This window comes from Colobus angolensis, unplaced genomic scaffold (assembly GCF_000951035.1).
Source record: "Colobus angolensis palliatus isolate OR3802 unplaced genomic scaffold, Cang.pa_1.0 Scaffold308, whole genome shotgun sequence".
NCBI classification, from domain to species: Eukaryota; Metazoa; Chordata; class Mammalia; order Primates; family Cercopithecidae; genus Colobus; species Colobus angolensis.
In genome coordinates, this window is record NW_012116355.1 from 1576160 (window position 1) to 1587615 (window position 11456).

General features: G+C 38.6%; 1 protein-coding gene across 5 annotated transcripts in view; it reads right to left on the reverse strand.

Moving 5' to 3' along the window:
• Positions 1-11456, reverse strand: part of UBAP1 (ubiquitin associated protein 1) — an 85824-nt gene that overhangs the window by 41442 nt on the left and 32926 nt on the right. Inside the window, exon 2 of one of the 5 annotated variants that reach the window (XM_011950556.1) lies at positions 9067-9221. The exons of the other annotated variants lie outside the window; for them this stretch is intronic. The gene's annotated coding sequence lies outside the window, so the exon portion shown is untranslated. The remainder of the gene's footprint in view (positions 1-9066; positions 9222-11456) is intronic. 5 annotated transcript variants of the gene reach the window in all.

Sequence of the window (11456 nt, forward strand, 5' to 3'; positions counted from 1 at the left end):
GGGAGGCGGAGCTTGCAGTGAGCTGAGATCCGGCCACTGCACTCCAGTCCGGGCGACAGAGCGAGACTCCGCCTCAAAAAAAAAAAATAAAAATAAAAATAATAAAAAAGTAATAATAAATTACCATTTCAATCTTGCTGCTTGTTATTGGTCTGTTCAGAGTATCCAATTCCTCCTGATTTAAGCTAGGAGGGTTGTATTTTTCCTAAACCCATTTATTTTACAATACTCTCCTATTATCTAAATACTCAATTATGGAAAAATGATTAAATAATGGAAAATCCAGAAGATAATGTTGTGATAGCACTAAGAGTGTTTATTAAAAGCATATAACATAGGAGTAAACATGGAACTAAAAAGAGTATTTAATTTTTTAAAAGCATATAATAGAAAATAACTATAAGTGTGTGTGTGTGTGTGTGCGCACGTGCGTGTGTGTTTTAATAGAAATGAGGTCTCACTATGCTGACCAGGCTTGATTCGAACTTCTGAGCTCAAGCTATCCTCCTGCCTTGGCCTCCCAAAGTGCTAGGATTACAGGCATAAGCCACCACTCCTGGCCAATAATTATAAATTCTAAAAATGTTCTAATAAATTAAATTAAATTACCTTATGTAAAAAAATATGCCCAAAACAAGACTGAAAGAAATATTTGCCACTAATGTAAAACTATAATTAATGATAGGGAAAAAAATTTTATAAGCAATCATAAATTTCCACTAAAATAAATATATGCTTCTATTAAAGGGAAAGTTTCATCAAAAATAACAATAAAACATATTCTTTTTCTTTTTTAGTTGGTAGTATGGATTGGAACACACATTCTTAAATCAAGAACTTTTACACTAATAAATCTTAAAAATCCCAAAACCAACAACTTATTAGTGATGTTCTATTTTTCCAGCTCAGTATCACTTCAGTTCAAATGCTACAGGAAGAAAACCTGGTAACTTAAAATCTGAATTACTGATTAAAGACATCACAAAAAAGAACAAAGAATAAATATAAGAATAAAAAGAGGTGGAGAAACAGGTAACAAGAGAAATGCAGGGAGAGGAGGAGGAGCCAGGATGAAAGAAGAGGAGATGCGTGAAGGAACGGAAAGAAATAGGAAAAGGAAAAGTTGAAGGAGGTAGGGACAGGAGATCAGGAAATTTTTGAAAAGTAATAATAAAAAACACCTTGGGAAGGACCAGGCCGTCTGAGAAGGGAAGGAGAAAGCCCAAGGGCAACTGTATTAATGTTCTCATTTTCACTTTCTTTCCTTTTGCATATCTGTCAAATTATTATAATACTCTCTAAAAAACGCTTCCCAAAACAAAATAGCAACTCAGAATCTCAGTAAGCTATCACAGTCACACTTCTAAAATAGCTGCAATCAGTAATTTCCCAAGATACAAATTAATCCAGGAAATTATCTAATTTACATTAAAAGATGGCTTTGGGAATCATCACATTTCAAGCCTGAAGAAAAATTAACACCCATACAACTCATAGCAACATTTATGTGTATAACTGCTAGTAACATGTCAATATTAGGCTATACTATATTTATGAGAAAGAAGTTTTCTGTCTTCTCTCTGGGGTCTCAAAGGCATTTTGGAGCCTCAGCTCCCTCATCAGTAAAATAAAGGTAGTAGACTGAATAATCAGCCAACTCTGCACAGACCATAAATCTATAATGAGAGAATAAAATGAAGGAAAAATATTAATGTTTCCAAATTAGAGTATTCAAGATAAATGATAACAATGTCTATATTGACAAAACTAAAAGTTAGCAATCATATGTTCATTGTCCCCCTTTTTTTTTTTCTTACTGATTCATAAAACCCAAGCCTGGAAGCCATTCCCTTATACCACATATAAAGTAACCTCAAATGATTCTTATTATAAAAATTTTTTAAAGATACTTTTATATACGGCCTGACATGCAGAAAGAGCTCCACAAAGGTTGATAAAGTATTCAAACCACGATGTGTTTAAAGAAAAAGGTTAGTGAATTAACTATAACTTTCAAGAAGGCAAAACATTTCCAACCGCTCTACCAGTAAACTAATATACCTATAGAAAACATGTAAAAAAAAAAAAAGCATTTTTTTTCTTTTGAGATGGAGTCTCCCTGTTGCTCAGGCTGGAGTGTAGTGGTACCATCTTGGCTCACTACAACCCTCTGACTCCCAGGTTCAAGCAATCCTCCTGCCTCAGCCTCTTCTGGGTAGTTGGCAATACAGGCACACACCACTATGCCGGGCTAATTTTTTTGTATTTAGCAGAGATGGGTTTTTGCCATGTTGGCCAGGCTGGTCTCAAACTCCTGACCTCAGGTGATCCACCCATCTTGGCCTCCCAAAGTGCTGAGATTACAGGCGTGAGCCACCGCACCTGGCCAGAAAACATGTAAATTTTTATTTGAACAGAATAGTATTAGAATCTTTTTTGTGTGTGAGTTAAGAATGTAACTGTGAAGACTGAATTCAATTTGTGAGGCCTTGCTTTCAGTCAGATTAAGTCTGAGAATTAGCCAGAGACACTATTTTCAGGATCTATCACTGTCTACAAGCTCTGCATTTGCAAAACTAAGCCCCTTTATTACTGTCTGCTGCACATCGGCGTACTTGGCTGAAAATGGAAGGCCAACAAAAGAGGTCACAGTACCCTGACTCATACTGAGGAACATATCAATAGCTCCAGTAAGTTTTTCTTTATGCATCAATTTCTTTCAATTCAGCTGGAATAAAATACCGGTTCAGATTTTTCCTAAGCACCCCTGTTTTACTGCAAACTAAAAAAGAAAATTTGAGTCACTAGCCTATAGAAACAAGATCAGAAATCTAGTTTTTTGGTTTTTCCTTTTGTGCTATTTGTTTTCCCGGTTTCCTGTACTGAGCACATATGAATTCATTTATCTACAATTAACACACACATACTTTGTAATTGGGGGGAAAAATTTGGTAAGCAACAAGTACCTATAAGAGGACTGAAAAGAAATACAATAATATGTAATTCAACAAAGCGTTGGAAAAAAACACACAAAATATAACTAATGAAAGATAACGACTTCAGAGAGAGAAAAAACACAGAATAAATCAGTAGTTTCTAGACCAGTAAGCATACAAATGAGTCTAGGTTAGAGACTTCATGGAGGTGTAACAGGTGTTTTACTTTATTAATAATAAAGAGTGCAAACCATGAAGACCTAACAGTATTTGAATTGCCCCAAATAACACAGCATTACCACTGATAAGACAAAAACTAGGCAGAAATAGATAACAAATCTAATTTAGTTCTAATCTAGATTTAATTTATATTGTTAGATCAAAAGCATCTTGAAAGCAGAATACACCTTTTTAAATACCCAAAGAACATCTTACAAAACTTGTGTAAATATTAGGACACAAAGAAAACCATGATAAATTTCCAAAATCAGAAGTAGCTGAGTCAGGCTGGGCATGGTGGCTCACGCCTGTAATCCCAACACTTTGGGAGGCCAAGGCAGGCAGATCACCTGAGGTCAGGTGTTTGAGAACAGGCTGGCCAACATGGTGAAACTCCGTCTCTACTAAAAATACAAAAAATATTAGCCAAGTGTCATGGCGCATGCCTGTAATCTCAGCTACATGGGAGACTGAGGCAGGAGAATAGCTTGAACCCAGGAAGTGGAGGCTGCAGTGAGCTGAGATCACACCACCACACTCCAGCCTGAGTAACAAAGTGAGACTCTACCTCAAAAAATAAAAATAAAAGTCAGGGCCGGGCGCGGTGGCTCAAGCCTGTAATCCCAGCACTTCGGGAGGCCGAGACGGGTGAATCACGAGGTCAGGAGATCGAGACCATCCTGGCTAACACGGCGAAACCCCGTCTCTACTAAAAAATACAAAAAACCAGCCGGGCAAGGTGGGGCGAGGTGGCGGGCGCCTGTAGTCCCAGCTACTCGGGAGGCTGAGGCAGGAGAATGGTGTAAACTCGGGAGGCGGAGCTTGCAGTGAGCTGAGATCCGGCCACTGCACTCCAGCCCGGGTGACAGAGCCAGACTCCGTCTCAAAAAAAAATAAATAAATAAAAAATAAAAAATAAAAGTAAGCAGCTGAGTCAATAACCAGCATGATTTTGGCTCACTGTAACCTCCACCATCCAGGCTCAAACAATTCTCCCGCCTCAGCCTCCCAAGTAGCTGGGATTACAGCTGCCCACCACCACACCCAGCTAATTTTTTTATTTTTAGTAGAGACAGGGTTTCACCATGGTGGCTAGGGTGGTCTCGAACTCCTGACCTCAGGTGATCTGCCTGCCTCATTACAGGCATGAGCCACCGTGCCAGGCCTCCAAAGGGATTTTAATGGATCCAAAATATAGAAAAAGTGTCAAATTTGTATTTACAAAATGAGTATAATATTGGTGCCAAAAAACTTCGGAAAAATCTCATATATAAATACAGATAAGAAAATCCTTGATTTAAAAAAAAAAAAGTGACAACCAAAATTACCAGTACATTTTAGGAATAAACCATGTCCAAATGAGATTTTTTGCATAAATACAGTCCAAAACCAACACTAACAATTCTGTTGATATAATTCAGCATGCATTAAATGCTCAAAGAAGAAAAATCATATGGCTGTCTCCTTTACATGAGTTTTTAAAAACAAAAAAAAAATATCAAATACCACAGCATGCTGACTAGTGGAGAGACTACGCAAGTATTCCCATGAAGGACAGCAACAAGACAAAGATGTCCATTATCACAACTGCTTAGCATTGTTATTTCATATTAGATGGGAGAAATAAAAAGTATAAAAACTCAGATAAGAAACTTTCCCAGGAAAACCCAAAAACTGACAAGAGAATGCTATAAAGTATTTCTGGATACAAAATTAATATTCTGAAACAAACTAATACTCTGAAACATCCTTCATATATACATGGCCAGATAATAAATATAATGTGCTGAAACAAGAGAACTGCTTAAGCCCAGGAGTTCGAGGTCAGCCTGGGCAACATTCCAAGATTCCATCTCTTTAAAAAAAAGAAAGAAAAAGAAATATAAGAGAAACACACAACATATCAATATACCACAGCAGTTAAGAACTGGGAATAAACTGAAGACATAAAGAGAGAAAACTAAAGCTGTACTGAAAGACACAAAAAAAACTTAGACAACTAGAAAAACATACAATACTCTTGAGCAGGACATTCAACATTATTAAGATCAATTCTAAGTTGCTATACAAATTTGCCATGATCCAAATGAAAACTGAAATACTATGTTTTCCTTTTTTTTTTTTTTTTTTAACTAGACAAGCTGATTCTAAAGTTCATGTAAAAATAACAAGCAGCCAGGTGCGGTGACCCATGCCTGTAATCCCAGCACTTTGGGAGGCCGAGGTGAGTAGATCACTTGAGGTCAGGAGTTTGAGACTAGCCTGGCCAACATGGTGAAACCCCGTCTCTACTAAAAATACAAAAATCAGCTGTGGCAGGAGCCTGTAATCCCAACCTACTCCAGAGGCTGAGGCAGGAGAATCACTTGAACCTGGGAGGCAGAGGTCGCAGTGAGTTGAGCTCACGCCATTGCACTCCAGCCTAGGCAACAAGAGCAAAATTTCCTCTCAAAAAAAATAAACAATTAAGCAAACGCAGAAAAAAAAAAGAAAAAACCTCCAAAGAAAATGGAGACTAGCCTATCAGATATTAAAATATTAGAAGATATAACACTGAAAGCTGTGTTGTATTGGTACAGATACAGATTAATGGAACAAAGTAGAAATCCCTAAAAATACCCAAAATATAAACATTTGGTATATAATAAAGCTGTTTTTTAAAATCAAGTCATGGGACAACTGGGTAGTCATCTAGAAAAAAGTAAAATCCGATGCTTGCTTCACACTGCATACCAAAATAAATTCCAGATGGACCAAAGCTATAGTAACATTATGCAACTGATCAAATTAGAAATACTATTTTCACTCTACACATACAGCTAGTGAGCCAAAATAACCTAATTCTAAGACTTCAAATCTAAGAAAATACTTGGCTTATAAAAAACTCAGAAAATGAAGGGTTTTTTTTTTAAGTCAAGATGCTGTAATACATGTTTTATCACTAAATGAATTTAGTCTTAATTTTTTCTTTTCTTTTTTTTGAGACAAGGTCTCACTCTGTCACCCAGGCTGGAATGCAGTGGCACAATCTTGACTCACCGCAGCCTCAACCTCCTGCGCTCAAGCGATCATCCCACTTCAGCCTCCAGAGTAGCTGGGATCACCCAACACCACGCTCAGCTAATTTTTTGTAGAGATGGGATTTTGCCGTGTTGCTCAGGCTTAGTCTTAATTTTCAAATGAAGTTTTACCAAAGTTATTAATTGTAAGGTATACTTAAGGCTTATAAGCAAAGCAACTAGTGTCTACAACCAAACCGCCCTGAACGCTCCTGATGTTGTCTGATCTCAGAAGCAGGGTTAAGCCTGGTTAGTACTTGGAAGGGAGAAACACAACTAGTGACTGAATACAAAGTTCATTTCACATAGTTTAATAAAAAACAGATTACAGTTGAAAAGCAACTCCCTAAAAATTACAAAGTGACAAATAAGTACATACAGAGAATGATTGACCCAAACTGATTTTTTTTTTCTTTGAGATGGAGTCTCACTCTGTCACCAGGCTGGAGTGCAGTGGCGCGATCTTGGCTCACTGCAACCTCTGCCTCCCGGGTTCAAGCGATTCTCCTGTCTCAGCCTCCTGAGTAGCTGGGACTACAGGCGCCCGCCGCCACACCTGGCTAATTTTTGTACTTTTAGTAGAGACGGGGTTTCACTATATTGGGCAGGCTGGTCTCAATCTCTTGACCTCATGATCCTCCCACCTCAGCATCCCAAAGTGCTGCGATTACAGACATAAGCCACTGTGTCCTGCCGACCCAATCTGATTTCTTAAGAACTGCAGCTAATTCCAAAATGGGTCAATAAAATCCCGACAAAGATTTTCCTTAGCTCTGGTCTCCTCTTAATCCTCCAACCATCTAGTACAGTGTCTAATCTTTAGCAGGGGTGGCTTTTCACTTACTCTCTCCCTTCAAACTTCCTGAAAATTTAATAGATAATTGTATAACTAATAATTCTACCCAATATGTAATTTGAGAATACAACTAGATGAAACAATATCTTTAAAATGAAAAGGCTAAAACAATAATCTCTTATAGTTACCAAAAAAAGTCTGAAATTATAAGTCTTACGAGACTACCATAATGGAAGTACAGGAAAGTAACGATCAGTTAAAAATCAGAATGGGAGTCATGACATCAAAGCATTAGTCAGGGCTAGGTGTGATTGCTCAGGCCTGTAATCCCAGCACTTTGGGAGACTGGAGGATCACTTGAGCCCAGGAGTTCAAGACTAGCCTGAGCAACATAGTGACAACCTGTCTCTACAAAAATACAAAAACTGGCCATGTGTGGTGGCACACGCCTGTAGTCTCAGCTACTCAGGAGGGTGAGGCGGGGGACCACCTGAGCCTCAGTGAATAGTGATGGTTCCACTGCACTCCAGCCTGCACTCTCACTCTGGGTAACAGAGTGAGACTTTGTCTCAAAAAAAATAAAAATAAAAAATAAAAGCATTAGCCAATCAGAAATTTCAAGTCAGCATCTTAACCAATTCATTACAATTTACTTAAAGTATTTTATTCAGAGAGTTCGGTAAAAGTGCAGTGTCCTCAAGAGGAAATCTGACCACGAACCTATCAATTTAATTCTTGCAACTGAATAAACACTGTGGCAAAAAAATAATGTCAAGAAGCTATTGAACCAAAAATATTTCCTTCCCAACTCCAAAACTCGTATCACAATTCATACCAGAAGGCAAGAAAGACAAGAGCACCCTGGACAATTAAAAGACTTGTAGAACCAGTAAAAACCTCTGAAATAAACAAAAGAACTTTTAGGGCTTCTTCCATAAAATGAGACTACTGGAATAAATGATCTCTGCAATTTTTTCCAGAATTAAAGGACTAGAGATAGATTATTTTCTAACTATGAATTTCACTGGTTTTTCTAGTCTTAAACATATAAAAAAGACAGCACAAGACTTCATCTTAATTCCGAGGGCACATAAAAACAAACGGGTGTTTTCTTCTAAAAAAAAAAAAAAAAAATTGGGTGTGGACTGTATATACTTAACTCAGAAAGACAAGTATACTTGACTCAGCAAATATGTACAATTCACACCCTTTTTTTTTTTAAGAAGAAAATCCTTACTATTTGGCACTATTTTACTCTACAAGTAACTAGTACAATACTAACGGGTTAGTTTTTTGTTGTTGCTGTCTTGAGACAGAGTCTTGCTCTGTCCTCTGCACTCTGGAGTGCAGCAGTGAGATTCTTGTGCCTCAGCCTCCCGAGTAGCTGGGATTACAGGTGTGTGTCATCACACCCAGCTGATTTTTGTATTTTTAGTAGAGACAGGGTTTCACCATGTTGCCCAGGCTGGTCTCAAACTCCTGACCTCAAGTGATCCTCCTAAAACGCTGGGATTGCAGGCATGAACCACCATGCCCAGTCTCTAACTGATTAATTTTAAAACAAAAAGAAGTTACCATACTAGAAGCTATTAATTTAACCTGAAATAAGTAATCACAAACATAATTTTTTGTTCTTCTTGGAGTCTTCAAACTCAGTGGATTGTATCATTCTGTTTCCATCATGTGAAACCTGAATGATTTTTCCCACAGAAGTAAGTAATAGAGCCTTGTTCACAAAACTTGAAAAATCAAATCCCCAGGGGAACATTGTAGGACTAAAGGAAAAACAATATAAGGATGGAACAACTTCACACGGTGTCAAAGATTTATGGGGAGAGAAAAAGGGTTCTTAAGTAATTTCACATGCTTATGAAATATGTGTATGCTAAAAGAAATACCAGAACAGATGTCTTTATTTAAAGTTCTATTAAATATTTAAGAAACAGATTATTCCTATTTTATTTAACCTATTCCAACACATAAAACGGGAACAAATATATACTTGCAGCTTATCAATTTATTCAGGATTTGTTTATTGTCTGTCTTCCCCACTAGCCTTTAAGCACTACGAGGACAAATACCACTTCTGTCTCATTCACCATTACACCAAGCATAGTGCCTGGACACAGTAGTGCTCAGTAAGTCCTGCTGAATGAATGTTGCTGAATTTCAAGTTCTCATATGAGATCAGCATAATACTGATATCAAAAACTGACAGAAAAAAGAGAAAAAAGAACCAGAAATAAAAGCATATTTAATTTTTGTTAATCCTTGTTTTTAGAGACAGGGTCTTGCTCTGTTGCCCAGGTTGGAGTGAAGTGGCATGAACATAGCTCACTGTAGCTTCAAACTCCTGAGCCCAAAAGATCCTCCTGCCTCAGCCTCCCAAGTATCTGGGACTACAAGAATGCACCACCACACCCAGCTGATTATTTATGTTTTATCCAACGTACCCAAATCCTAATTAAAACAGTAGCAAATTAAACCACAAAATCCTGACTGCAGCAAACTTTTAGAAAAAGTGATTCAGTTTCCTTCAATACAAAAAGAGCAAGATGAAAAGAGAACCTACAGAATGAAAAAGATCTTAACGAACACATCTCAAGCAATCACAACTTACGGACCCTATTTGAGTCCCAATCCAAATACATGAGGAAAAAACAATAAAACAATTAAGAAAACATGAATATTTGATAATATGTTAGAGAATAAGTTCATTTTCTATAGGTAGGATAATGCTATTATAGTAATTTATGTGATCTTTCAGAGATATACAAAAATAACTTGACAGATTAAATGATATGACTGGGATTTGCTCTAAAATAACTGGGCAGAGGGTATGTATATAAAATTAGATTGACAGTTATTTATGGTGTTATGATATATACATATACGGACATGGATACACACACACACACACAGGTTTTTTACTACAGCTCCTGGCCCGTAACTCCCATAGCCCTTGTTAGAGTCTTTTGTTATATTATTAGGTATGTCAGGCCTCAAAGGCCACAACTGTCCTAAGGTGGAACTCTATCTCTTCCAATACCCCTTTCTCATTGTGGGTCTTAAGCCCCTCTCCAGACAGGGCAGGGTGGCTAACTCCTATAATCCCAGCATCTTGGGAGGCTGAGGCGGGAGGATCACTTGAGGTCAGGAGTTTGAGACCAGCCTTACCAACATGGTGAAACCCCATCTCTACTAAAAATACAAAAATTAGCTGGGCGTGGTGGTGCATGCCCATAATCCCAGCTACCCGGAGGTGGAGGTTGCAGTGACCCAAGACAATGTCACCGCACTCCAGCTGGGCAACAGAGTGAAAGTGTCTCAAAAAAAAAGAGAGGGAGAGTCCCACTCTGTACTCTGGGAGAAGGAATGCTGACATCATGAAGCTTCCATAAAAACTTAAGAGGACTGGATTTGGAGAGCTTCCGGCTAGTTGAACACCTGGATGGAGGTTCGTGGATGGTGACGCCCCAGAGAGGACATGGAAAGTCAGTGCACCTTCCCCCACACCTTGCCAGACAAATCTCTTCATCTGTATACTTTGCAATAGCCTTTAGAATAAATCAGTAAACATAAAAGAGTTTCTCTGAGTTCTGTGAAACACTCTAGCAAATTAAACAAACCCAAAGAGAGGATCAAGGGAACTCCAACACGAGTGAAGCTGGTGGTCAGAAGGACTTGAGGCCCAGACTTGTGACTGATGAGTGCTAGGGGGCAATCTTGGAGACTGCGCATTCAACCAGTGGGATCTGACACTATCTCCAGGTAGGTAGTGTCGACATTGAACTGCAGAACACCCAACTGGTGTCAGCTAATTGGTGTGTGGGGAAAATTGCCCACACACTTGGCCACAGAATTCTTTTTCTGTGTTTATAATTGCTATGGTGGTGTGTGAGTAGAAAAAAATAAGAGTTTTGACAAAGCAGGACAAATCTACATTTTTGTTGTTGTTGTTGTGACAGAGTCTCAGTCTGCCACCCAGGCTGGACTGCAGTGGCACGATCTCAGCTCACTGCAACCTCTGCCTCCAGGGTTCAAGTGATTCTCCTGCTTCAGTATCCCAAGTAGCTGGAATTACAGGTGCACACCACCACACCCGTTAATTTTTGTATTTTTAGTAGGGATGGGGTTTCACCATGTTGGCCAGGCTGGTCTCGAACTTCCTGACCTTCAGGTGATCTGGCTACCTCGCCCTCCCAAAGTGCAGGGATTACAGGTATGAGCCACCATGCCCAGCTGAATCTACTTTTATGAGTTTGGAACTTTCTAAAATAAAGAACTAAAACAAGGCTGGGTGCTGTGGCTCACACCTATAATCCCAGCACTTTGGGAGGCCAAGGCTGGTGGATCACCTGACGTCAGGAGTTCGAGACCAGCCTGACCAACATGGAGAAACCCCATCTCTACTAAAAATACAAAAAATTAGCCAGGCATGGTGGC